The 25,490-nt window shown below is 41.9% G+C and overlaps 1 pseudogene; it reads left to right on the top strand.

The window, feature by feature from the left end:
• The first annotated feature begins 3,569 nt into the window (after window positions 1–3,569).
• Window positions 3,570–3,687, top strand: LOC124546340 (annotated as a pseudogene).
• The last annotated feature ends 21,803 nt before the right edge of the window (window positions 3,688–25,490 follow it).

Raw genomic sequence — 25,490 nt, forward strand, 5'->3', positions numbered from 1 at the left:
AGATTTAGGAACCAGGTTTTAAATTGTAAGACATTTCCAGGGACAGATGTGGATTCTGACCACAATCTATTGGTTATGAACTGCAGATTGAAACTGAAGAAACTGCAAAAAGGCGGGAATTTAAGGAGATGGGACCTGGATAAACTGAAAGAAGCAGAGGTTGTACAGAGTTTCAGGGAGAGCATAAGGGAACAATTGACAGGAATGGGGGAAAGAAATACAGTAGAAGAAGAATGGGTAGCTCTGAGGGATGAAGTAGTGAAGGCAGCAGAGGATCAAGTAGGTAAAAAGACGAGGGCTAACAGAAATCTTTGGGTAACAGAAGAAATATTGAATTTAATTGATGAAATGAGAAAATATAAAAATGCAGTAAATGAAGCAGGCAAAAAGGAATACAAACGTCTCAAAAATGAGATCGACAGGAAGCGCAAAATGGCTAAGCAGGGATGGCTAGAGGACAAATGTAAGGATGTAGAGGCTTGTCTCACTAGGGGTAAGATAGATACCGCCTACAGGAAAATTAAAGAGACCTTTGGAGAGAAGAGAACCACTTGTATGAATATCAAGAGCTCAGATGGCAACCTAGTTCTAAGCAAAGAAGGGAAGGCAGAAAGGTGGAAGGAATATATAGAGGGTTTATACAAGGGCGATGTACTTGAGGACAATATTATGGAAATGGAAGAGGATGTAGATGAAGATGAAATGGGAGATAAGATACTGCGTGAAGAGTTTGACAGAGCACTGAAAGACCTGAGTCGAAACAAGCCCCCGGGAGTAGACAACATTCCATTAGAACTACTGATGGCCTTGGGAGAGCCAGTCATGACAAAACTCTACCATCTGGTGAGCAAGATGTATGTTATTCAATCTGTATATTGAGCAAGCAGTAAAGGAAACAAAAGAAAAATTCGGAGTATGTATTAAAATTCATGGAGAAGAAGTAAAAACTTTGAGGTTCGCCGATGACATTGTAATTCTGTCAGAGACAGCAAAGGACTTGGAAGAGCAGTTGAACGGAATGGACAGTGTCTTGAAAGGAGGATATAAGATGAACATCAACAAAAGCAAAACGAGGATAATGGAATGTAGTCAAATTAAATCGGGTGATGCTGAGGGGATTAGATTAGGAAATGAGACACTTAAAGTAGTAAAGGAGTTTTGCTATTTAGGGAGTAAAATAACTGATGATGGTCGAAGTAGAGAGGATATAAAATGTAGACTGGCAATGGCAAGGAAATCGTTTCTGAAGAAGAGAAATTTGTTAACATCGAGTATAGATTTAAGTGTCAGGAAGTCGTTTCTGAAAGTATTTGTATGGAGTGTAGCCATGTATGGAAGTGAAACATGGACGATAACCAGTTTGGACAAGAAGAGAATAGAAGCTTTCGAAATGTGGTGCTACAGAAGAATGCTGAAGATAAGGTGGGTAGATCACGTAACTAATGAGGAGGTATTGAATAGGATTGGGGAGAAGAGAAGTTTGTGGCACAACTTGACTAGAAGAAGGGATCGGTTGGTAGGACATGTTTTGAGGCATCAAGGGATCACAAATTTAGCATTGGAGGGCAGCGTGGAGGGTAAAAATCGTAGAGGGAGACCAAGAGATGAATACACTAAGCAGATTCAGAAGGATGTAGGTTGCAGTAGGTACTGGGAGATGAAGAAGCTTGCACAGGATAGAGTAGCATGGAGAGCTGCATCAAACCAGTCTCAGGACTGAAGACCACAACAACAACAACAATTGTCACAACGGCTTAGAATGGCGGATGATAGCTCTGTATATAAAGAGTTTACAAATGAGGTGCATCTGTTATATTATATGTGTTTTTATTTTATTTCAATCTTTCTTTGGGGGAGTGGGGGTAACTATAATTGCATTGAGGTGAACACCTCGGCCGCTTTTCCCGATAGGGCGCTGAATCAGCATTGGTTGCCTACAGAGGAAATTATCGGACAGAAGTAAATATCAAGGAACTACATTTGTAGGCTAAAGGAAATTGTTTAAACATTAATATTGTAAAACTTATTACTCTCCATACAAGTGAGGTAACAAGAATAATGTAAATCGCTTATTTTACATCAGACGACTCAAAGTTTTTGCTAAAAAATTACGGAACAAGGTTCTTCTGTCAAACTCACTGACAACAAAGGCAATGTATATTAGAACTGGTCTGACATCTGCTAGGCAGGCAGCAGCGCCGTTCAGGGCAATAAACCACAACAGCCACTTTCCCCATCCGGGCCACTCAGAACACCTTACCCTATCTATCTTACTGTTAATTGCTAACCGACATAAATTAGTATGTTACATTAATCACAGTAACTGCAGTATGAAACACGGCCACAAATGTTTATTAAATGTTATAATGTCATTTTTATTTCACTCATTGCATTGAATTACAACAACTTTAATTTGATATATTAGTTGCTTCAAACATGTACCACATTGAAGATGACCGTCTCTATACCGCACATTCAGGAATCCATGTGACTTCCGTCTGACATTTATATCGCAGGATCTGATCGGTGCTAGGTGCACACGCTACTGAGTTATTACCAAAGGAATACGAACAGTAAAATATTCTTCCTCTCACTTCTACTAACGCCACAGCGGTCGCGCTACATACCACTTAGCCCCTGACGTAAGCGCCAAACTTTACGTACTTCAAGGACGAATTCACCAACGTCAATTAAGATTTAGCACATTGTGTCTGTAAGTATTTTTGTTTGTTAATGAGCAAGAAATATACGTTCTTAAGAAGCCCTTAACGTTAGTTGACGTTTCTAGATGCTGGAAATATTCCGTAATGAAATACGATTGAGAAGCGCAGGCCGCACGAACACTGAATTCGGGCCGCATGCGGCCTGAAGACCGCAATTTGACGACCACTGCCCTATGGGAATCTGTATTATTGTAGCGGAGTTTCTCATCTCCAACTCAGAACGGTTGCACTGAGATTAAAATTACCTCTTTTTCACGTGGTATACACTATGTGATAAATATGTGTTCTGTAGGAGGATTGGACGCTGCGTACTTGCCTCTACTTGTGCTACCAGAACGTACCTCACGGAATGAAGCTACAATTTGAGAGAACGTTCTGCTCATTTCTTCCAAACTTAAATCTGGCCACGAACCAAGTTCGAGTAGTGCTCTAAGTCGTATATTGTATATTCCACATTCATTTCCAACTGGTGATGAGTCTAGAAATGGGGTGGACAAGGATGACAGTTTTCGACTGTGTTGCGCAGACACCGTGGATAGTCGGAGAATTGTGTAAGTGAAACTAGCCTCGTTGGAATGTGGCATAAAATGTGTTTGAAGGAAGAGCATCATTTCGATTTTCTAACTTACCCGAGGCTATGATTAATACTGAGTGCGTATCCAATTCGTATCAGCCAGATCGCCGTCTGGCCGATGGCGGTGTATTGTAGTATGTACCATCAATCCGGTTCTTTGCCCACCAAAAGTCTCCAAAACGTGTGCTGGAACGTTATCTGACCAGAAAGCTGCTAGTTTCTCCGCAGAAACAAACTGAGGAAGCGTATTCTGCTTTCTTGAGTAACGTGGTGCCAACGGCCTTCCCGCAGTGGTAGCGCCGCTTCCCGTTAGATCACCGAAGCTAAGCGCTGTCGGGCTGGGCTAGGACTTGGATGGATGACCATCCGGTCTGCCGAGCGCTGTTGGCAAGCGGGGTGCACTCAGCCCTTGTGAGGCAAAACTGAGGAGCTACTTCATTGAGAAGCAGCGGCTCCGGTCTCGGAAACTGACATACGGCCGGGAGAGTGGTGTGCTGACCACATGCCCCTTCCTATCCGCATCCAGTGACGCCTGTGGGCTGAGGATGACACGGCGGCCGATCGGTACCGTTGGGCCTTCATGGCCTGTTCGGGAGGAGTTTAGTTTAGTTTGAATAACATGGCATTTTTTTTTTTTTTTTTTTTTTTTTTTTTTTTTTTTTTTTTTTTTTTTTTTTGCGCAGAGAGGATGAATGCTGGGATGCTTCGTTTGAAAATCCTGCGGCCAAATACCTGCGCCTCTTTGCTTATTCAGAGCTTGGGGTCAATCTCCAGTGAAGTCGTCGACGAATATTCGTTGTATTCCATCTTCATTCTCGGTGACGACAGCATGCTTTCCGTACAGTCAACACACTAGCTTATACTGCCAATTTAACTTCAGATGCAACTCTTGGCGAGATTAATAAGGCACAATGTCTGTTATGTCTTTCAGCTAAAAACATCTCTGAGACTGAACACTGGTAACAATTTTAGACATTTTGTCGGTGGGAAAAGGTCAGCAGTTTTTTAAAATATTCATCAAAAGCAATCAAATTTGCGGTTTTTGATAATCAGAGCTGATATCCAAATGGTTCAAATGGCTCTGAGCACTATGGGACTCAACTGCTGAGGTCATTAGTCCCCTAGAACTTAGAACTAGTTAAACCTAACTAACCTAAGGACATCACAAATATCCATGCCCGAGGCAGGACTTGAACCTGCGACCGTAGCGGTCTTGCGGTTCCAGACTGCAGCGCCTTTAACCGCACGGCCACTTCGGCCGGCAGAGCTGATATCCACTTTTACGCGTATGATTAGGACCACCCAAATGAACATGCCTTTGAACTTACATTTTAATGTTAATTTTGACATGCACTTATTTTAAGGGGTTTTCGACATCCTACGTGTAATTGTCAATAGTCAAGGTCGAAACTGATTAGTAGTGCAGAATAAAGAGCGCCAATTACAATGGAAGATTCCAAGTGAAAATTGTTTTCGTTCAACAGTAAAGAGAACGTCCAATGTTTATAAAATATTCTTGGCTTTCAAACCGCGTAAAAGTAGTTAACTGCCCACGAGCTTTCGGCAGAGAGCTTCTCTGCCATTGCCATCTGGTTGACCGTCGTGTGAACGCCGCTGCCGTGCTTATATAGTCCTGCCACCACCAGTAACGTCAGTGGTTCCCAGTCCCGCACCATAAACGACTGCCGCGCCCCCTTCAACTCCCCAGTCATGGGATTCCCGGCAGTACTCAGCTGCAATCCACGGTCATTATTGAGGGTGTTGTCCATTGCCTCATTTATTAAGCTATCGCAGAAGATGTTGTTCCGCTTAATAATAGCTGCATCGTCCCAGTGCACGCCCCGCTACATTTGATTTTTCGGAATAGCGTAGGCGTAAACATCTTCCATGTTCTATGCGGCGTTGTCTGGCCGACATATAACTACCCACGCCCACACGTTATTCTGTGTACTCCAGGTGTTCTGAGGCGTACATTGTCTTTCACAGGCTTCGTTGGTTGCTGGCTCTTTGCTCGGGGCCTGAAGACTGTGTCGGTTTTATGTTTCCTCAGGAACCGGCTAAGCTTCCCTGTTACCGAGCCACAAAACGGTAAAAACGCAATCTTCTTCGTGTCTTCTTCGGAAGCCATCTACATTCGCGGCTTAGAAGAAACTGCTTGCGAAAGTTATTTGTTGTTGTAACGTTTTCCTTGAAAATTGTGGCTCAGTTCCCTCGGCAGGTTTTCGGCGTCTGACGCGGTTTCAGCTCGATGTACGAGCGTCGTCAGAACAGATCCTTTGTTGTGATGGGTGGCCTTAGCTGGTTTATTTATTTATTTACTCGTGTCCAGAACATAACATACATACACAGGGTGGTCCATTGATAGTGACCGGGCCAAATATCTCATGAAATAAGCATCAAACGAAAAAACTACAAAGAACGAAACTCGTCTAGCTTGAAGGGGGAAACCAGATGGCGCTATGGTTGGCCCGCTAGGTGTCGCTGCCATAGATCAAACGTATATCAACTGCGTTTTTTAAGTAGGAACCCCCATTTTTTATTACAAATTCGTGTAGCACGTAAAGAAATATTAATGTTTTAGGCGGACCACTTTTTTCGCTTTATGATAGATGGTGCTGTAATAGTCACAAACATATGGCTCACAATTTTAGACGAACAGTTGGTAACAGGTAGGTTTTTCAAAATAAAATACAGAACGTAGGTACGTTTTAACATTTTATTTCGGTTGTTCGAATGTGATACATGTACCTATGTGAACATATCATTCCCGAAAACGCATGCTGTTACAGCGTGATTACCTGTAAATATCACTTTGTCCATGGCCAGTAGAACACATCAGCAACATCCACGAGCACTTAAAGTTCACGATGGAAGTAGAGAAGGGCGGTTCCTTGCCGTTGCTGGACGTCCTTGTCCGCCGTAAACCCAATGCGTGTCTCGGCCACAACGTTTACCTCCCGCACGGATCGGTATCTGCACGCTACCAGCTACCTGAAACCAAATCCCTCTAAAACACAAGTATGTGCTTTCCATTTACGGAACAGAGAGGCTAGAAGGAACCTAAACATGACCTGTAGAGGACAACAACTGACCAACTGCGATACCCCAAAATACCTAGCAGTAAAGCTAGACCGTTCCCTCACCTTCAAAGTCCACTGCAAGGACACAAAAATGATAGTATCTGCTAGGAACAATATCATTCGGAAACTGACAGGTAACAATTGGGGCGCACAACCAGATGTTCTTCGCACATCTGCACTGTCCTTATGCTTCTCTGCTGCTGAATGTGCAGCACCCGTGTGACAGAACTCCAACGATCCCAAACAAGTGGAAATTGCCCTTAACCAAACAGGATGCATTATCACTGGCTGCTTGCGGGCAACTCCTATCAATAAAATACATCATCTATGGACATAGCACCTCCACATATCAGAAAAAGAACAGCAGCATAACAAGAGAAGCGGAAACAGGAGACAGATCCAAGACACCCCTTGTTCAGATGTGAATACCTACATCCAAGATTAAGATCAAGAAAGAGTTTCCTCCGTTCAACAGAATCACTCTTAACGTCACTTGCAAATCATCGAATACGCTTTGGCGTATCTCACCATCAGAGAGGTACTGGAACAACCCTAAAGAAGAGCTTGCTAAAGGATGTCAACTCCCATATAAAGCACGAAACGTCCTCAACAGGCTGAGAAGTGCTGTATCCCGATGCAAGGTCAATTTGAAGAAATGGGGTTTCTCTCCAGGAGATGAACTATGCGAATGTGGCGAACAGCAAGATCATCAACACCTGCTCAACTGTAGAAATCTCCCAGCCCCATGCCTGATGGACGATCTGGTTATCGCCAATGATACAGCATTTCAAACGGTGGAGTTTTGGATGTCATATGGAATATAATCATGTACTTATATTGTTTGTAAATTGGTGTCATATGGAATTTAATCATGTGCTTATATTGTTTGTAAATTGCTGTCTATCGGCTATATGTGTATGTTATGTTCCGCACACGAGTAAATAAATAAATTGACAGTCTTGTGTTAGGCCGTCTCCCCCTTCTCCCCTCTCTTTGTGCAGCTCTTCCTTCACTTCTCTCTGTCCATGTCGTCCACCCCCTGTCTCTATCCACCTCCTCCAACCACCCCACTCTCCACTCTCTGTTCATCTTCTTGTTCTCCCATTCTCTGTGCATCTGCTCCTTAGCCCTCTGTACATCTGCTCCTTACCCCCCTGTGCAGCTCCTCCTTCCCCCCTCTAACTCCGTCTCTCCTTCTCCCTCTCTTTTTCCACTCTCTGTCCATTTCCTCCTCTCCCTTTTTCTGTCCCTCTTCTCCTCCCCTCGCCATCTGTTCCCGTTTTTCTCTGTCCATTTCCTCCTCCCCTCTTTCTGTCCATCTTCTCCTCCTCCTCTCTGAGCTTATCTCTTCCTTTCCCTGTCTCTGTCAATATCATCCTCTTTCCTTTCTCTGTCTATCTCCTCCTCTCTCTGTTCATTTCCCCTCCCTCTCACCCCATCTCTCCTCACCCCTGTCTGTGTCCATCTCCTCCTTTCCCTCGATGTCTGTCCATCTCCTGCTTCCCCCTTCCCTCTCCACTTTATCACGTTCACCCTAATAGGAGGCTGGTGGCTCTTACCCCCACAGTATTTCTTTCCAGAACGTAACAAATACATGTACCAAATTTGGCTGAAACCATTCTAGGGATTTAGGATGAGCTTTCTACCGGTGGCTTTGCCTACATACACACATGCCAAATGTATTTTACACATATTTAACATATTTCACATGTATTTATGCAAATATTGCTGCTGTATGTCTGGAGAATTTCCCGCTGCAGTTTCATTTCCAAGAAGCTCAACGTTTAGGACGTCGAATCTGGTGAACTTTGGATTGTACAATGAAATAATTTTACAGGTACATTCATTGTTACGTGTGATTACAGTCTGCGAAATGTGTTTCGAATAGAATTAGTAGTAAAGAAGTAATAAATTAAAAAAATCATGCATGGTGCGGCAGTTTTTCACAGGTCTCAGCATTTAGGACGTCATATCTCCTGAACTATGTGTCGTACAGTGATATATTTTTCTAGGTACACTCTTTGACATAAAACTCGACCGGCGGCCGGCCCGTTCAGAGGCTAAGTCCGCGTCGATCGCGACATGGGACAAATAAACTGGACAACTCGCTAATTCTCTAAGTCTGGATATCTGCACAATCTGGCAACACTGTAGACTGCGGCACTTCCTGGAGGAAAACTTGTCCCACGATAGAGTAACCATAGACTGGTTACGCCTGTGGTCTAGCGGTAGCGTGCGTTGTTTTGTTCATAATGCCAGTTGATCAAGATCAGCTGGCCTAAAATATTTTTATAGCCTCTTCTGTCTGAATGCTGAAGACGTGAACGTTATGGTAGCGCAGATTCCATCTATTTCCCTTTCTGACACACCGATATGAAAATTTTATCCAGTAACCATTTTGCGGCAGATTTCCTGCAGACTGTTCTCCTCTGGACGCCGTATGCGGCAAAGCCCCGGGATCCATTTGCTGGCAACCGGCAGCGGCAGTGGCGACAGCAGTGGGGATGCACTCCCCCGTTCTTTATCGAAAGCAGCTGCTACCGCGCAAATTTTTTGATGATTTAAAACGCTTTATTCTTAAATGTTGCTCAACAGAAGATTTCTACGATTTCCATTCACGCTCAAAAGCAACGGAGACAGACGCCGTGATTAGTAGGCGGGTATTATATTACATTAATCGCCAAGAGTTGAGTATGACCCGATTTTATAGACTGGAACGAAATTAAACCACCTCACTACAATCGACGAATTTATAAATGCTTCATACCTCGTTTCTTTTCCTTTCAAAGTCAATTATTTGTGCAACTTTTGGCCAATATTCGGATGTTTTCGTCAAGCCAGAGCGAGCGTCTGTGGTGTAAAGCACCGCAACAGGTCTTGTTTCATTCCTTATGGTAAGTCTATGCGATAAACTGTGTGAATACCTTGCAATGCATGCTCTGTAGCAATGCAGGAACACTGCACATTTGGAGTTCCATGTATGGGTTCATGGAGTATTTAATGTTGATCGCAAGTGATAGTTAAGGTCATCAGATTTAAATCAGAAAAATTTATCGTTTTGGAGGTTTCAGAGAACGGAAAGGAACTGCTGTCGCCGGTGTCAGAAAACGTCTACAGTTAAATGCTATTGCAAAACTTTAGAAGAGAGGAACTATTTTAATCAACATGTGCACTTCATAAGCAATCTCCTGACATGTTAGACCTATATGACGAACAAAGCTCAAATTTATATCGTTGACAGTCGGTTTGAATCTTTTCAGGAACTATTTTACAGTGAAGCACCTTGGCATCTGCAAAGCAGACATCCATGATATTAACATAACTTACTAAGTCGAAATCGGAAGGAGATTGATGTTTAAAGGCATTCTTCAGATTTAGTATAAGGAATTTTTACTAGCAGTTTGCAACTCCATTAATTAAAATGGAAAATAAAAGGTTGTAGTCAGCGGCTTCCAACGAGATTGGAACTGCTATGTCATGTAGTACAAGCACCGCAACGCACAAGGGAACCATTTTTTTTTAAATTGTTTGTTGATCTCATTTTGTTCTATTTTTGTTCGTTGTACATGTTCGGGGCGGACGTCTCATGACACCCGTTCAGGTCGTTCGTTTAGCCGTTCACTCAGGTTTTTTTTATTACAGAGGGTAGCTAACCCTCTGACCGAACACGCTGAGCTACCGTGCCGGCTATAGTACAAACACCACAACGCACAAGGGAACCTCTGAGCTAACGACACACTGGCGGCAACAAGGCGGACTATAGTCACTGGGATGTTGCCTGAGCCTCAAAACGCAACCTTAAACACACAAACAGGTGTTACTTATGTGAAGAATGCCGTTCTTGGAGTCCAGAAATTAAATACACTTTCTAAGTGTCTCATCTTACAGTGGATTATATCGTATGAGTCTTCGATGTGGGAAACGAATGTCAAGTGAATTTAGCGAGGTAATGCCGGCCTACACCCGGAAGTAAATGCACTATCACAGTGTTGACAAATACTTGCTACGATGCTGCCAAAATTCTCGGCTCTCTTACGAGTCAGCTCTTCAGCGAAATGCTTGTCGTGATTGACCGATGCGGTTCTTCAGAGTGGAGACGCGCGCGCACGTTTGGTTTTTATGCGGCGTTCTTCCCTGATGGTTTCTGACGTCGCCTTGTCGGCTATGTATACATTTGAGACATTCAATTACCATTAATCCAGAATGATACAAGTTTCAGCTTCCGGCGTGGAAGAAGGCTGTTGACTACGATATTATATCATTTCAACGTAGGGAAAGCAAAAAGGATGATTCAATGTTTCTCATTCAACATAAAGCATCCTTTATTGTGAAGCATGTGAGATAATTTTCCGTAACGTTCATAATCATCTAAAAATACAAACGAAGAAAAAATACATCGGAAGCTTATCTGAATTGGATACAATGTAAGATGTCAAACGCTTTGCACCTCGCTGTCGAATTTGTCCACGTGCAATCTTTTGCAGCATACATATAAAGTGTCATGATTACCACGAGAATGAAGAAATATGTTAGTAAGGATGGACGCAAGAAGAGAGGCAGTCAACAAATATTCGATTCCTCACGGCATTCATTTCATTTGAGATGTAACAAGAGGTAAAGCGGGATATTACCTTTGTTAACACGAAAGATATGCCGCATATGTGGATAACGAGGAAATCTACGTCTTCATACGTTTCCTCCTTGAAATCTGTATGCTCCATTATATACTAAGTAACCTGATCATTGTTTCAGTAATGTTACCCTCTTGTTTGACCCCGTAACGATGAACAGATTCCAAATGCATGTCTCTGCATGAAACTAGTTGTTCGAACCCTTCCTGCGTTGTTTTTTGGTGTTTTTATTGCTTGGAATTCCTTAATCAGACCACTGTGCCTGCCCCCCTCGTGGGTTAGGTCTCAAAATTAAACCGCTTTTTATCCAGTGGCATAATTTATTCCGACGGCATCCGCACAAGACTATGAAACAAAGCCTTCCATTTACAGTTGCAACACTCTAACCAGCAGCTGACCGAAGTGTAATCCACGGTCATGGTCTGAAATTAGCAGCTCCCTGCTACTGTGGCAAAGTCCGTACTACACTTTCGATTCCGCAGCACCATTTTATCTGGTAACACTGTGTAGTTGCAGAGTTGTGCCAGCATGTCTGTCCTCACACTGTCAACTTTATGTATCTCACTTCTCCTGTAGTGTTGATCACGGGGAGCCGAAGTAAATGAGTGTATTCTGCATGACGTAACATTCAGTATTCCCTTCTTTCATAGCCACTCTTCATGTGCATCGATACCAAATAGGAATGTGAACATTCTTGTGAGTGAAAGAATGACAATAACAATCGTAACAAGAACAAGCAAATAATGATTGATGCTTATTCCAATGCAGAACGAGAATGGCTTTAGATATAAAAATTTATATCTATATCTATTGATCTTTGAATTGGCACAATGCAAATATCTTCTTAGCATTTAGTTACTGAATTTAGTTCTGGATGTTTGCAGAGAAAAGGAAAAGTCGGTACTTCTCGCTAGTGTAATATAATGTGAACCAGCAACTACCCTTTCCTTAGAACACGACTCAAGCAGGTCCCCAAGTAGCTACCAAGGCACTGCTGCATTCTGTTCCCTGACATTGCTCTGATGACGGTTAATGCAGATAGTTACGATTATGAAATACAAAACGTATTGCAGGTTAGTTCCTAGGATAGTAATATTAAATTTGCGTTGTAGATGGCACATGAACATGACGACTATCCATATTACTCATCAATATAAAAAGACAATATTATGGGAATTTAACAGGATTACTCAACATGAATTCTGAAATTGGGTGACTGACCACACAGATGCTAAACGTCGTCAAGAATATACCAAATCCCAATCGCACTAACAATATGAAGATCGTCTTCGACAGCTCGCACCTTTCACATTGCTATCTCCACCCTACTCCAGACAGCCCTCGGTGGAGTTACACTACGTTGCCGATGTAATGGAAGGCCTACAAACCGACAACAGACCACATATTGAAAAATACCAGCGAATTCTCTTGCAGCGTAAGCTTATTGTAACTAATCTAAAAATTATTGGAGAGGAACATTGTCCTATTCAAAAAAAGTAAAACGTTACACACTGTTGATGTCAAACGGACATTATCTATGTCCTGTCTTGTGTCCTACTCATCTATAATATCAAGTGTAGTATCAAAATGATTATATATAATCGATGATAATGTAATGCATTGATACCAGATGGTGGGTTCACAACAGTATTGATGCGAAAATAAAACAGAAGCTCGCAAAAGTGCAGTTGTGCATCTTCGTACGATTTCACTTCGAGATGTACCACAGATAATGCATACTAACAAACTTGATCACTGTCCCTGTAGTTTTTTCCCTCTTATTTCAGACCGAGTTGATTAAAAAAAGTACAAATTCGTGACTCTTATAGATGCTTCGAATATGTTCAGTAATTATGTCATCAATTTTGATGTGACTTAAGATTAGCGAAGTCTACGGTCATGGCAACCCCTGCGAGCTTGCTAGGACACACTTACATGTGACAGGTAGCACGTGATTTAAAACTTACCGAAAAGAACTGATACATCTTTTGCAGCAACTACCATTTTATAAAGTCACTACTTTACAACTACGCTAATACGACAGTTAGCCATCTTAGGCACTGTATAACATTAAAACACTTGATAATGGCGTTTAAGCCGAAATCATGATCGTGTAAATGTAACACTGCAAGTAGAAAAAAATTGTCTAATGGCGGTACTGACTTTAAAGGCACACGTAATTGCTGGAATACCTTGCTACGTCAGGCATCAGGTACCTGTTATCAGACGCTCGATCTGAGTTGTTAGTTTTTATTGAGCCAACCTGCTGTGTTAAGGAAATTGATCAGAGCAACTGGATGAGTTTATTATTTTGGTATAATGTATGAAAACCCACTTTTCCCACTTATACTATCCTAAATAGTGGACGATTGGGTTGAGAACAGGGTAAATAGTATGCAGTGTGGATAGAATGGGAGTGAATATTGAAACGAAATTATTAGACTCATGGGAAGGCAATGACGTATCGATATGTAGCGACATGAGAGTTTTCTGAGGTAAAGGTCCGTCTCTGACATTGGAGAGACGGTGGCCTAGGTTTGCCTGTATTCTTACGTTAAGCTCATTGAGTAGAAAAGCGCCGGGCAGATTTCATTGTGTGCTGGGGAGAAGACAGCCAGGAGTTTAAAATGCTTGAAATTCTGGAGCCTTGGTTGGCCAGGATGCACACCATCCTCGCCGTAGGCAGGGGGAGGGCGGTAGCATGACTTGCCTGGGGACGACTGAAGCAGCCGGATGGACTGAGGAAGTGGCGGAGCAAAATGCTCTCCGCAAAGGGAAAGGGAATGAGTTATTTAAGGATTTAATGTTCCACCTTATGTAGAAACCTTCTCTTTCAGGGTAGATTTAATTTAATATAATATTTTGGAGGGAACCAAATTGTTTATAGGCAGGTAAAAGGTAGGCGAATGTGAGAATACTATGTCGCGACCGTGAAAAGTAACTTGAAAGTTAACGTAATTTGATATTTCGTTTGAGTAATTCGATGAACAGTAAAGTGTTAGAATTCAATTGTAAAGCAGGTACGACATAAACGGGATGCATGTAATGAACTATTATAGCCTAAAGACTTGGCACTCACCACGTGGGGCTGATGAAGAAAATGATAAAGTGTGGATGACTGAGTGCTAGGAACCATTAGTTTATAAGTAGGAATGTGTTGATTTACCATAATTCTTTTTAGTAATGGTCAATTTAAATTCATGATTTTGGTCAGTTTGTTTAAAAATCTGATCTGGAAGTGCAGGAAAATATTAACTCGTGGCTTAAACTAATCGAGTTGCTAACAGAAATTCATGGTAGAAAGTAATGCTCTTAATTTTGATCTGAAAGAATTGATTTTCAAAGAAGCCATTTGTAGCTTGCATGTGTTTCAGTTTGTAATTTGACAAGTTTCTGAAATTCATGGATAAAGGCAAGGTTGCTAATTTAATATGAAAGAATAAGGATTCACCTTTTGTGAAATGAGTCAGTATAAATTTACGTGTGAAGCTGATTTTTAGAACAACGGGACTTGAAAGATACGTGGGAATCAGTGAGATCGCTTTCCTGACTTAAATAAAGGGGAAACAGCACAATAGTAATTCGTGTAGCCATGCTATGCACACTATACACGAACTACAATATTCTGAAAAGTTCTGTGTGTGTATTCATGTATCTTTTGGAGGGGAGGTTTTGGATGGTATATTATTTAATGGTGCCGAGATATAATTAGGAAATCAGTCTAAGTAACTTGTGGAGTTTGTTTTTAGTTGCAATAACGTGCCGCGCACGAATATGAGGGGAACGTAAATTTCAGAATCGCAACCCCGCGAACTTCCCAACCACGTGTGACTTAGTTAACATCGAGGCACGTCAATAAGTGAGAGATGTTTCTGGGGTCAGACAATGGTTGAAGAAGTTACAGAATATTTCTAATACTAGTCCGCCTGGAGATACGATGATTGCTTTGGCCAATGGTAATAAGAGTGAAAGTTGTTGCTGTGGCGTTATGAATCAAGCAGTGTGGGCTATCCTTCATTCCTTCTCGTGGGTGAGAAAAAGGTTATCTTCGTAAGAGACCGTAGGAAATAGAAATATCTTTATATGTGGTGTTACAAGATCAGCTGTTAGGCAATTTAATCCTGTATGTTACTGGTAATACCGTTATAATGTTTTGAGAGATGAAAGTAAGACAGAATGAAAATCAATAGCTTACAGAACGGAGAAGGAGTTATTATGCAGGTCCAGTTACGATTTAGGTTACTTACGCGTTTTCTTTAAACACAGTCGGGTAATTAACAGTGTACCAAATTTGGGGTTAATACTACAAAATCAAACTTTTATCCGTATCGCATACATTTGTTTATTTATTTCTTTGAGTAAAGAATTTAATTAGTAGTTGCTATGTGTAAGAATCACGCAGTAACACATGAGAATAGACAAGGGCCATTTAGCTTTAGTAGGTTTCCGGAACATTTTAAGACCTCGCAACTGGTTTGGCCTTTATTTATCTTTCAGTACGCTAACCATCCTCCCTCATTTTCTATAACTGCTCGAAGGTGTCTGGGAAGTGATAAGGCTAAATTCCTCGAGAGATTGTTATGATCGTTTATCTCCCACCATGTATTCTCTATATTTTCCCACAGAGTTTCTGAATTCCTTAACCCAGGTGGTAACGACCTCGTAACCTCCCCCCACATATTTTCAATGGGGTCTGGTGATTTTGGCACGAAAGGAAGAAGTTTTATTCTCTGCTGACCTTGGAACCAGTTCTGGACGGCTCTGCTATTATGAATCGGGCTATGGTCCTGTAAAGAAATGATCATCCATTAACTTAGAAATTTCAATACTTCTAATACTATGAACACTTAATTTCCATACTGTGAAAAAATTCGACTACTGCAAAGGCTGTGCAGTCTAAGCTACAGATTTATAAATTATTCGGAGGATTCCACATTCCAAAATACTTTGCTGACAGCTGTTGACAAAAACCTACATTGACAAGGGGAGGGTGCTGGGACGGAGATCAGAATACAGAGTGAATGGTAATATAGTTCAAAAAATGGTTCAAATGGCTCTGAGCACTGTGGGACTTAATATCTGTGGTCATCAGTCCCCTAGAACTTAGAACTACTTAAACCTAACTAACCTAACGACATCACACACATCCATGCCCGAGGCAGGATTCGAACCTGCAACCGTAGCAGTCGCGCGGTTCCAGACTGAAGCGCCTAGAACCGCTTGGCCACCGCGGCCGGCGGTAATATCGTTTAAGGCGCCAGTTATAACACGCAGGTGGGCCTTCTTTCGGGATATACCGCCTCCTATGTTTTGGTAATGATGAGGTGGTGTGTAAGTTGTGCAATACAGTGCGGCAGTCTGTTGAACTGTTAGACTCTGTTGCATGGTTGTAAAGCTAATCTGCTTCGCTTATTCAAAACGATTGCTGGCCTTCACTATGTAATTCTTTTTTCTATCTTTCCGCTGACAAGGATATATAGAAGAAACAAATCTGTTTTGTAGCGAGATAATCTCTACGGACTTTACACGTGCTCGTTCACTCAATTGTGTTGCATTTACCGAAGGCGACCGTGGCCGGTGACGTCGCCTGTTCACACCTCGTGTCAACGCGGCCCCGCGCTCTGAGTAAACGCCTGCAGTCGAGAAAAAGAGCTGATTTCAGGAATGTTGACAAAATTAGTCTTCCCTTCATATTAGTAAGAACTAGATACCACTACGTGTACGTATCTTTATGCAATTCTCATTGGCAAGAACAATTCGTTTATGCAACGTTGCTGTTTTGACTAAGATCATAAAATCTGTAAATCGGAACCCAATTCATATATTTGCATGCACCTACGGGATATTAAACATGAAAACAATTTGTTTCTTGTCATATAATTTTTAATCAAGGCAATTCGGGCAGTTGCCAGCTGATATCAAAATTGAACGTAAAGGAGGAATAAAGGAAAAGATATACGAGAAACAAATCTCGAAATGAACAACTATGTACTATCCTGGAAACGCGCTGATACGGCTATCTAATTTCTTAACACAAGAAAATTCAATTCACCAAGTTGGTTCAAATGGCTCTGAGCACTATGGGACTTAACATCTGTGGTCATCAGTCCCCTAGAACTTAGAACTACTTAAACCTAACTAACCTAAGGACATCACACACATCCATGCCCGAGGCAGGATTCGAACCTGCGACCGTAGCAGTCAATTCACCAAGTAAAACAGATCACTTCTTCTAATTTCTCACCATGATAAAGAGCACTTGCCCGCGAAAGGCAAAGGTCCCTAGTTCGAGTCTCGGTCGGGCACACAGTTTTAATCTGCCAGGAAGTTTCATTAGGGAAGATATTGAACGATGCTGTTCATTTAGGTCAGACCACAAACAAGCAATGAAAGGTAAACTAAGGTTTCTGTCCCATTCATGTAATCCATTTGACTTATTACTTGAGTAACATGTTGAAAAAACACTGCGCCCTCTCGACACTGCCGCTCGCAGAGCATGTGACGTGGTGAGCAGTGTGCCCGGACATGTGGAGTTCGTGTTGACGAAACAGGAACGCTGCGGCAGCCTAGTGAAATCCGCGTTACCCGACTTTTTATCATCACAAAAACACCCTTCCCATACACTACCAGACTCGAAAGCATTCATGAAATGAGTTTTTAGAAAAGTATATAAATCACTTCTGCATCTTGTGACGTAAAACATGGGTATTGTTACTGCCCACAGTGTTGTATTCCAAGACCTGCCGACAGCAGGCCCTTCTTCAGAAGTGGTCTTCTGTTTCGAATCGCTGCTCAAATGATTTGATGCTCTGAAGCAAGTCAGAGCTTTATGGGTGTCTAACTTACGGTGTGACTAACACTCGATATAACGCTTTAAGAAATCTCTGAGGCCGGAAACAATGAGAAAAGTTCGAAAACATTTCATTGCGTCATCAAGGAATGGGCTGAAATTAAAATTAATGATGGCCACAAGCGAAACGTTATCTTACGTGACCAGGTATTCTTTCAATTACACGTTGGAAGTAGTTCCCATATGAGTACATTGATGCCTTTTTATCAAGATCATAGTTTGGTCTATCAGGAACTAAATTCGACGGAAACTGGTCCAACTTCAAGGCACTACATCAAACCCTCCCCACGCTCGCTGTGGTCAACTTGCTCCTCTTAAACATTATTTTCTTTCATTCGGTATGGTGTGTGGTGCAAATTGAAAGGCTCGTTCAGAGGTTCTGAGCGCTTTTATAAGCACAATTTTCTGATTTCATCACGGTAAACATTACATATAGATGTTATTTCTCTTTCCTTGGTGTGTAGCCTTTAATAAAAGGGTAATGAGCAGCAGTAAAATTAAGTAAGGCTATGCAGAGGGTATTAGGTCAGGAAATGAGACGATGGTAGTCTTAGGCGTGGTTTCCAATGTGGGCAGCAAAATAAGGAAGAAGGATATGAAATGTTGTCTGGAAATAGAAACAATAGCTTTATTGAAAAAGGAAACCTGCCACATCCAAATATGAAATCAAATATAAAGGCCCATTTCTCTCCGTTTCTGCTGTTATTTGATGATGTAGGTAAGCACGAACAGTGGTAATACATGGGCTTTAGCCATGATACGAGTCACAGACGTGGGAATATTACTCAAAGGGTAACAATTAGGTTTTCTGATCTTTTTAGACATGTAGGCATACCGCCATATCTGTCATTCTGACTGCATTGCATCCGCATCCGTTCGTGAAGAATTCCTGCTAAGGAAACGGAATCTTCTTGCCACTAACGTAGTCAAGGACTCACAACGTCGTACGCCTTTCTTGGCAACTGTGTTGGTATGAGAATGATTTGCGGTTGTGGGACTACATTTTATCTGCTACATCTATTTAATATTTTCTTGTCATCTCGATCAAATATTGTCAATAATTATCACAAAAGGAGTGGTTTTGAGTTAGGAAACGTATTTCAGTTCAAAATGGTCGCTTCATGCAAAAGGTGGTCGTACTCTTCATGTTTCACGTTGGGAGCTGTATACGTCAGCTACGATTATGGTAAGGGCAGTATTTACTACTGTGCGAACAAGGCACTGCTGCAGTAAAGTCCTCAATTTATATAACTATAGCTGTTTTTTTCATTAGTTCCAGTTTTTCTGCAGAAGCTTGATCTTATCAATTCCTTCCGCTAGTGCTCTTTTTTAAGTTCTTATGCCTACGGGACCAAACTGCTAGCGTCATCAGTCCCTAGACGTAGAAACTACTTACACTAACTTAAACTAACTTATTCGAAGGACAACACACACATCCATGCCCGGGGGAGGACTCGAACCTCCGGCAGAGGCGGCCGTGAAATCTGTGACACGCCGCACTAGACCGCGCGGCCACACCGCGCGGCAACTACTATTCTAAAGGTCAAAACTGAGAGACTATTCTTAACCCTCCGTATCATATGTGTTTCGAAAACCTCTCAGGATTTGCGACAGTAGTATTCTTCACAAATGCCAATTTACAACAACAACAAAACAAGACTAAGTCCCTGAAGAGACTAGAATTATCTGTCAGGGACCCGAATTTGTGTTGTTTACATCATCTCGGTGTCAAACAAGACGGCAACAGTCACTGAAGCAATAAACGAGCTTATTATTATTGTATTAACTATGGCAGCTATATCTCAGTCATGTATAACAAATTTCACTGAAGCTGATGAGTATAAGTACACAATTCATTGGTAGATTTCAGCGGTGTAATGTGCTATCGGGTTGGCGTCTGGCAGCGCAGCTTCACTAGGGCTGACAGAAACAGGCTGTGGATAGCTGTGAGGCCTTTCTGATCTGTCCAATGCCTTACTCATATTTCTACTGTTTTTGGTACTTGGCAGACGTTTTGAAAGGGTTTGGCATGCCTGTGGTCATTCACTCTCTTTCAGGACTGGTGCCGAAGGACCTTGCTCAATTCCCAAAATATTGTCTTTTTATATTGACGAGTAATCTGGATAGTCGTATCACGTTCATGTGCCATCTACATCGCAAATTTAATATTGCGATCCTAGGACCTAACCTGCAATACGTTTTGTATTTCATAATCGGAACTATCTGCATTAACCGTCATCAGAGCAATGTCAGCGAACAGAATGCAGCAGTGCCTTGGTAGCTACTTGGGGACCTGCTTGAGTCGTGTACTAAGGAAAGCGTAGTTGCTGGTTCACATTGTATTACACTAGCGAGAAGTACCGACTTTTCCTTTTTCTCTGCAAACATCCAGAACTTAATTCAGTTACAAAATACTAAGAATATATTTGCATTGTGCCAAGTCAAAGATCAATTTATTTGTTTGTTCTTGTTACGATTATTATTGTCATTCACTCACTTTCAAGAGTTTTCACATCCCTATTTAGTTTCGATGCACATAAAGAGTAGCTAGAAAAGAAGGGCCTGTTTCAGGAATTCCAAGCAATAAAACTCAAAAAACAACGCAGGAAGGGCTCGAACAACTAGTTTCATGCAGGGACATGCATTTGGAATCTGTTCATCGTTACGGGGTCAAACAAGAGGGTAACATTACTGAAACAATGATCAGGTTACTTAGTATACAATAGAGCATACAGATTTCAAGGAGGTAACGTATGAAGACGCAGACTTCCTCGTTATCCACATGTGCGGCATATCTTTCGTGTTAACGAAAGTAATATCCCGCTTACCTCTTGTTACATCTCAAATAAAATGAATGTCATGAGGAATCGAATATTTTTGTTGACTGCGTCTCTTCTTGCTTCCATCCTTACCAACATATTTCTCCATTCTCGAGGTAATCATGACATTCTATATGTATGCTGCAAAAGACTGCACGTGGACAAATTCGACATCGAGGTGCAAAGCATTTGATATCTTACATTATATCTAATTCAGATGAGCTTCCGATGTACTTTTTTTTTCATTTGTATTTTTAGATGATTATCTCACATGCTTTATGTTGAATGAGAAACATTGAATCATCCTTTTTGCTTTCCCTACGTTGAAATGATATAATGTCGGCGTCAACAGCCTTCTTCCACGCCGGAAGCTGGAACTTGTATCATTCTGGATTAATGGTAATTGAATGTCTCAAATGTATACATAGCCGACAAGGCGACGTCAGAAACCATCAGGGAAGAACGCCTCATGAAAACCAAACGTGCGCGCCCGTCTCCACTCTGAAGAACCGTATCGGTCAATCACGACTAGCATTTCGCTGAAGAGCTGCCTCGTTAGAGAGCCGAGAATTGGCAGCATCGTAGCAAGTATTTGTCAACACTGTGATAGTGCATTTACTTCCGGGTGTAGGCCGGCATTACCTCGCTAAATTCACTTGACATTCGTTTCCCACATCGAAGACTCATACGATATAATCCACTGTAAGATGAGGCACTTAGAAAGTATATTTAATTTCTGGACTCCAAGAACGGCATTCTTCACATAAGTAACACCTGTTTGTGTGTTTAAGGTTGTTTTTTGAGGCTCAGGCAACATCGCAGTGACTATAGTCCGCCTGTTACAGCCAGTGTGTCGTTAGCTCAGAGGTTCCCTTGTGCATTGTGGTGTTTGTACTATATGACATAGCAGTTCCAATCTCGTTTGAAGCCGCTGTATTTTCCATTTTAATTAATGGAGTTGCAAACTGCTAGTAAAAATTCCTTATACGAAATCTGAAGAATGCCTTTAAACATCAATCTTCTTCCGATTTCGACTTAGTAAATTATGTTAATTTCATGGATGTCTGCTTTGCAAATGCTAAGGTTGTTCACTGTAAAATAGATCCTGAAAAGATTCAAACCGACTGTCAACGATATAAATTTGAGCTTTGTTCGTCATATAGGTCTAACATGTCAGGAGGTTGCTTATGAAGTGCACATGTTGATTAAAATAGTTCCTCTCTTCTAAAGTTTTGCAATAGCATTTAACTGTAGACGTTTTCTGACACCGGCGATAGCAATTCCTTTCCGTTCTCTGAAACCTCCAAAACGATAAATTTTTCTGGTTTATATCTGATGAGCGTAACTATCACTTCCGATCAACATTAAATACTCCATGAACCCATACATGGAACTCCAAATGTGCAGTGTTCCTGCACTGCTACAGAGCATGCATTGCAAGGTATTCACACAGTTTATCGCATAGACTTACCATAAGGAATGAAACAAGAACCGTAATACACTTTACACCACAGACGCTCACTCTGGCTTGACGAAAACATCCGAACATTGACCAAAAGTTGCACAAATAATTGACTTTGAAAGGAAAAGAAACGAGGTATGAAGCATTTATAAATTCGTCGATTGTAGTGAGGTGGTTTAATTTCGTTCCAATCTATAAAATCGGGTCATATTCAACTCTTGGCGATTAGTGTAATATAATACCCGCCTACTAATCACGGCGTCTGTCTCCGTTGCTTTTGAGCGTGAATGGAAATCGTAGAAATCTTCTGTTGAGCAACATTTAAGAATAAAGCGTTTTAAATCATCAAAAAATTTGCGCGGTAGCAGCCGCTTTCGATAAAGAACGGGGGAGTGCATCCCCACTGCTGTCGCCACGGCCGCTGCCGGTTGCCAGCAAATGGATCCCGGGGCTTTGCCGCATACGGCGTCCAGAGGAGGACAGTCTGCAGGAAATCTGCCGAAAAATGGTTACTGGATAAAATTTTCATATCGGTGTGTCAGAAAGGGAAATAGATGGAATCTGCGCTACCATAACGTTCACGTCTTCAGCATTCAGACAGAAGAGGCTATAAAAATTTTTTATGCCTGTTGAGCTTGATCCACTGACATTATGAAGAGAAACAACGTACGCTACCGCTAGACCACAGGCGGATCCAGCCTATAGCTTCTCTATCATGAAGCAAGTTTTCCTCCAGGAAGTGCCGCAGTCTACAGTGTTGCCAGATTGTGCAGATAACTGGGATTAGAGAATTAGCGAGTTGGTCAGTTTATTTGTCCCATGTCGCGATCGGCGCGGACTTAGCCTCTGAAGCGGCCGGCCGCCGGTCGAGTTTTATGTCAATGAGTGTACATTCAGCATCGTTTATACGGATACGGTGAGTGTAATGTGTTGCAAATAGGTTCAGTAGCAACGAAGTAATAAATTTAAACGTTTTGAGTGAAGCGACAGTTTTTCGCGCATCTCAGTGCTTGTGAAGCCATATCTCCTGAATGCACAATGATGTGATTTTGCTGGTGTCTTTAGTGGCATTTGTCGCGAATACAGTGAGTAGCAAGGAAGCAGTTGTACTGCATGAACAGCGATAATGTAGAAAGCCATTGACATTTTTCCTTTAATCACTTTGTGGGACTTCTCAGCGAGAAAAAGTTTCGGAAAGATTTGAAATTGTGTGTCATGTTTGATGTAAGTCACTAAGTGATCTCATTCTCAAGTAATGGATGACTAATGTGTGGGTATTTGAACGCTGTAGACTGCACTGCTTTTAATCCCCCCTCCCCTTTTTGATATGAAGGTGGTTCTAATCTCTACAGCCACACTTACCAGACAGTAAGTGGTATGTGTTCCAAGTTTGGTTTAAATCAGTCAAGAGGTTTGGGAGATATGGAACATACATCCATACGTACGTACATCCATTTTTATAATACGCGTATGTATGGATTTCCCGGAAGTGTTTCGAAATTAAAACACCTACCTATGTCTGTACTTCTTTGACTAGAAACATGTTGGTTTTACTGCAGTTTGCAATGATCTCTGATGTTTGCTATAGATTCGAGACTTCCTTAAGAGTGCTTTACAAGAGCGAAATGCCTGTCGCAAGGAAGTAAAGAATGATGCCTGCGTACATGTCCTGGTAATAGGAATGCTAGTCCCCTTTCGCTCTTACGCTAATGATCTCGGTTTTCATCCTACTACTCAGTCTCTTTTTGGGTTTGACGTCACTTTCTTCCTTCGCTAAACAATGGTCTACTTCACTACAGCGCACGACAAACAGCAAAACTACTCACTCGTAGCGTACGAGGTAAGAAACAGTGGGAAGGCAGGAAGTAAATAAGCGAATAGTGTATTCGTTGTTGCCACTTGTATAGGCATATGGGGCTTCAATCACAGGCTCTACAAAAACGCATATTCTCCGCTTTACGAGGATTGGACCGTGGTTCTCTTGCCACAGTTCATTGTGTTAGTACCACGGAGTGTTATTCTGGTAGTAACTCAGTTTCTCGAAAATTGTGATTGAGCTATCTCAATATGAATCGATTCAATTACTACCAAGATCTCAGCTCCGATTACTGTCACTAACATAAATGCCTCAGTAGATGGACTGCCTGTCTTGGCACTATTGCAGAATTCTTTACACCGGCATTTAATGTAAAAAAATATCCACCAAATCAGCTGGAAGTTTCAAGCTGAATTGATAGATTGATTTCCAGAATTTGTCCATACAGGAAAATGTTCTAAAGAGATATACACACTAAATAATTTCCGTTCAGAAATCCGAGAAAATTGTTGACAATACTGTAGCTACATTCTCTTGAACACTGTACATGATACATCAGATCTGAGTATGTTTTTTCTATATACTGTTTATATAACACAACAGAGAAAACAGTTCATAGGTGTGTGGTAACCAGTCAGGCATAAAAGGAATCGAACATATCTGATAGAAATATAGAGGACAGTCAAAAGTAAATGACAAACTACGAAGCGTGGTTAGAAATGACCTGAAAAGGCTGTCACAGGGTAGGTTCTGCTGAGAAATGATATGTTGCGAAGTTTCCGATTTAATTATCATTGAAGTTAGCCAATCAGGTCATTGTGAGAGCAAAATTCAAGCACCATGCGAGACACAGTGTCGCCTAACGTGTTGTTCATTTGGTTTCCTCAAACCGAACAAACGTAGCTCTAGCTCGCTTCCGAAAAAGGCACGTTTTTAACTGGTAACTACTGAACAAGTGGTAACTCATGGACCCACAGATGCCTTCGCATTATTGCATTCTGGCGCGTGCAAGTGCTTTAATTTAATTACAGAACGGCCTGATTGGCCAAGCACTCCGTCTTGCTTTAATTTAATTACAGAACGGCCTGATTGGCCAAGCACTCCGTCTTCAGGCCACAAGTGGCCCCTCGGGACCATCCGGCCGCCGTGTCATCCTGAGCTGCGAATGCAGATAGGAGGGGCGTGTGGTCAGCACACCGCTCTCCCGGTCGTTATGATGGTTTTCTTTGAACGGAGCCGCTACTATTCGGTCGAGTAGCTCCTCAATTGGCATCACGAGGCTGAGTGCACCCCGAAAAAATAGCAACAGCGCTTGGCGGCCCGGACGGTCACTCATCCAAGTGCCGGCCACACCCAACAGCGCTTAACTTCGGTGATCTGACGGAAACCGGTGTATCCACTGCGGCAAGGCCGTTATGATTGGCTAAAATCAATGCTAATTAAATCACAGACGGCGCAATGTATCCAAATTTTTTCGCAACAATTATTTTTCAGCAGCCGGCCGCTGTGGCCGAGCGGTTCTAGGCGCTACAGTC

Source organism: Schistocerca americana, chromosome 8 (assembly GCF_021461395.2).
Source record: "Schistocerca americana isolate TAMUIC-IGC-003095 chromosome 8, iqSchAmer2.1, whole genome shotgun sequence".
Taxonomy (NCBI): Eukaryota; Metazoa; Arthropoda; class Insecta; order Orthoptera; family Acrididae; genus Schistocerca; species Schistocerca americana.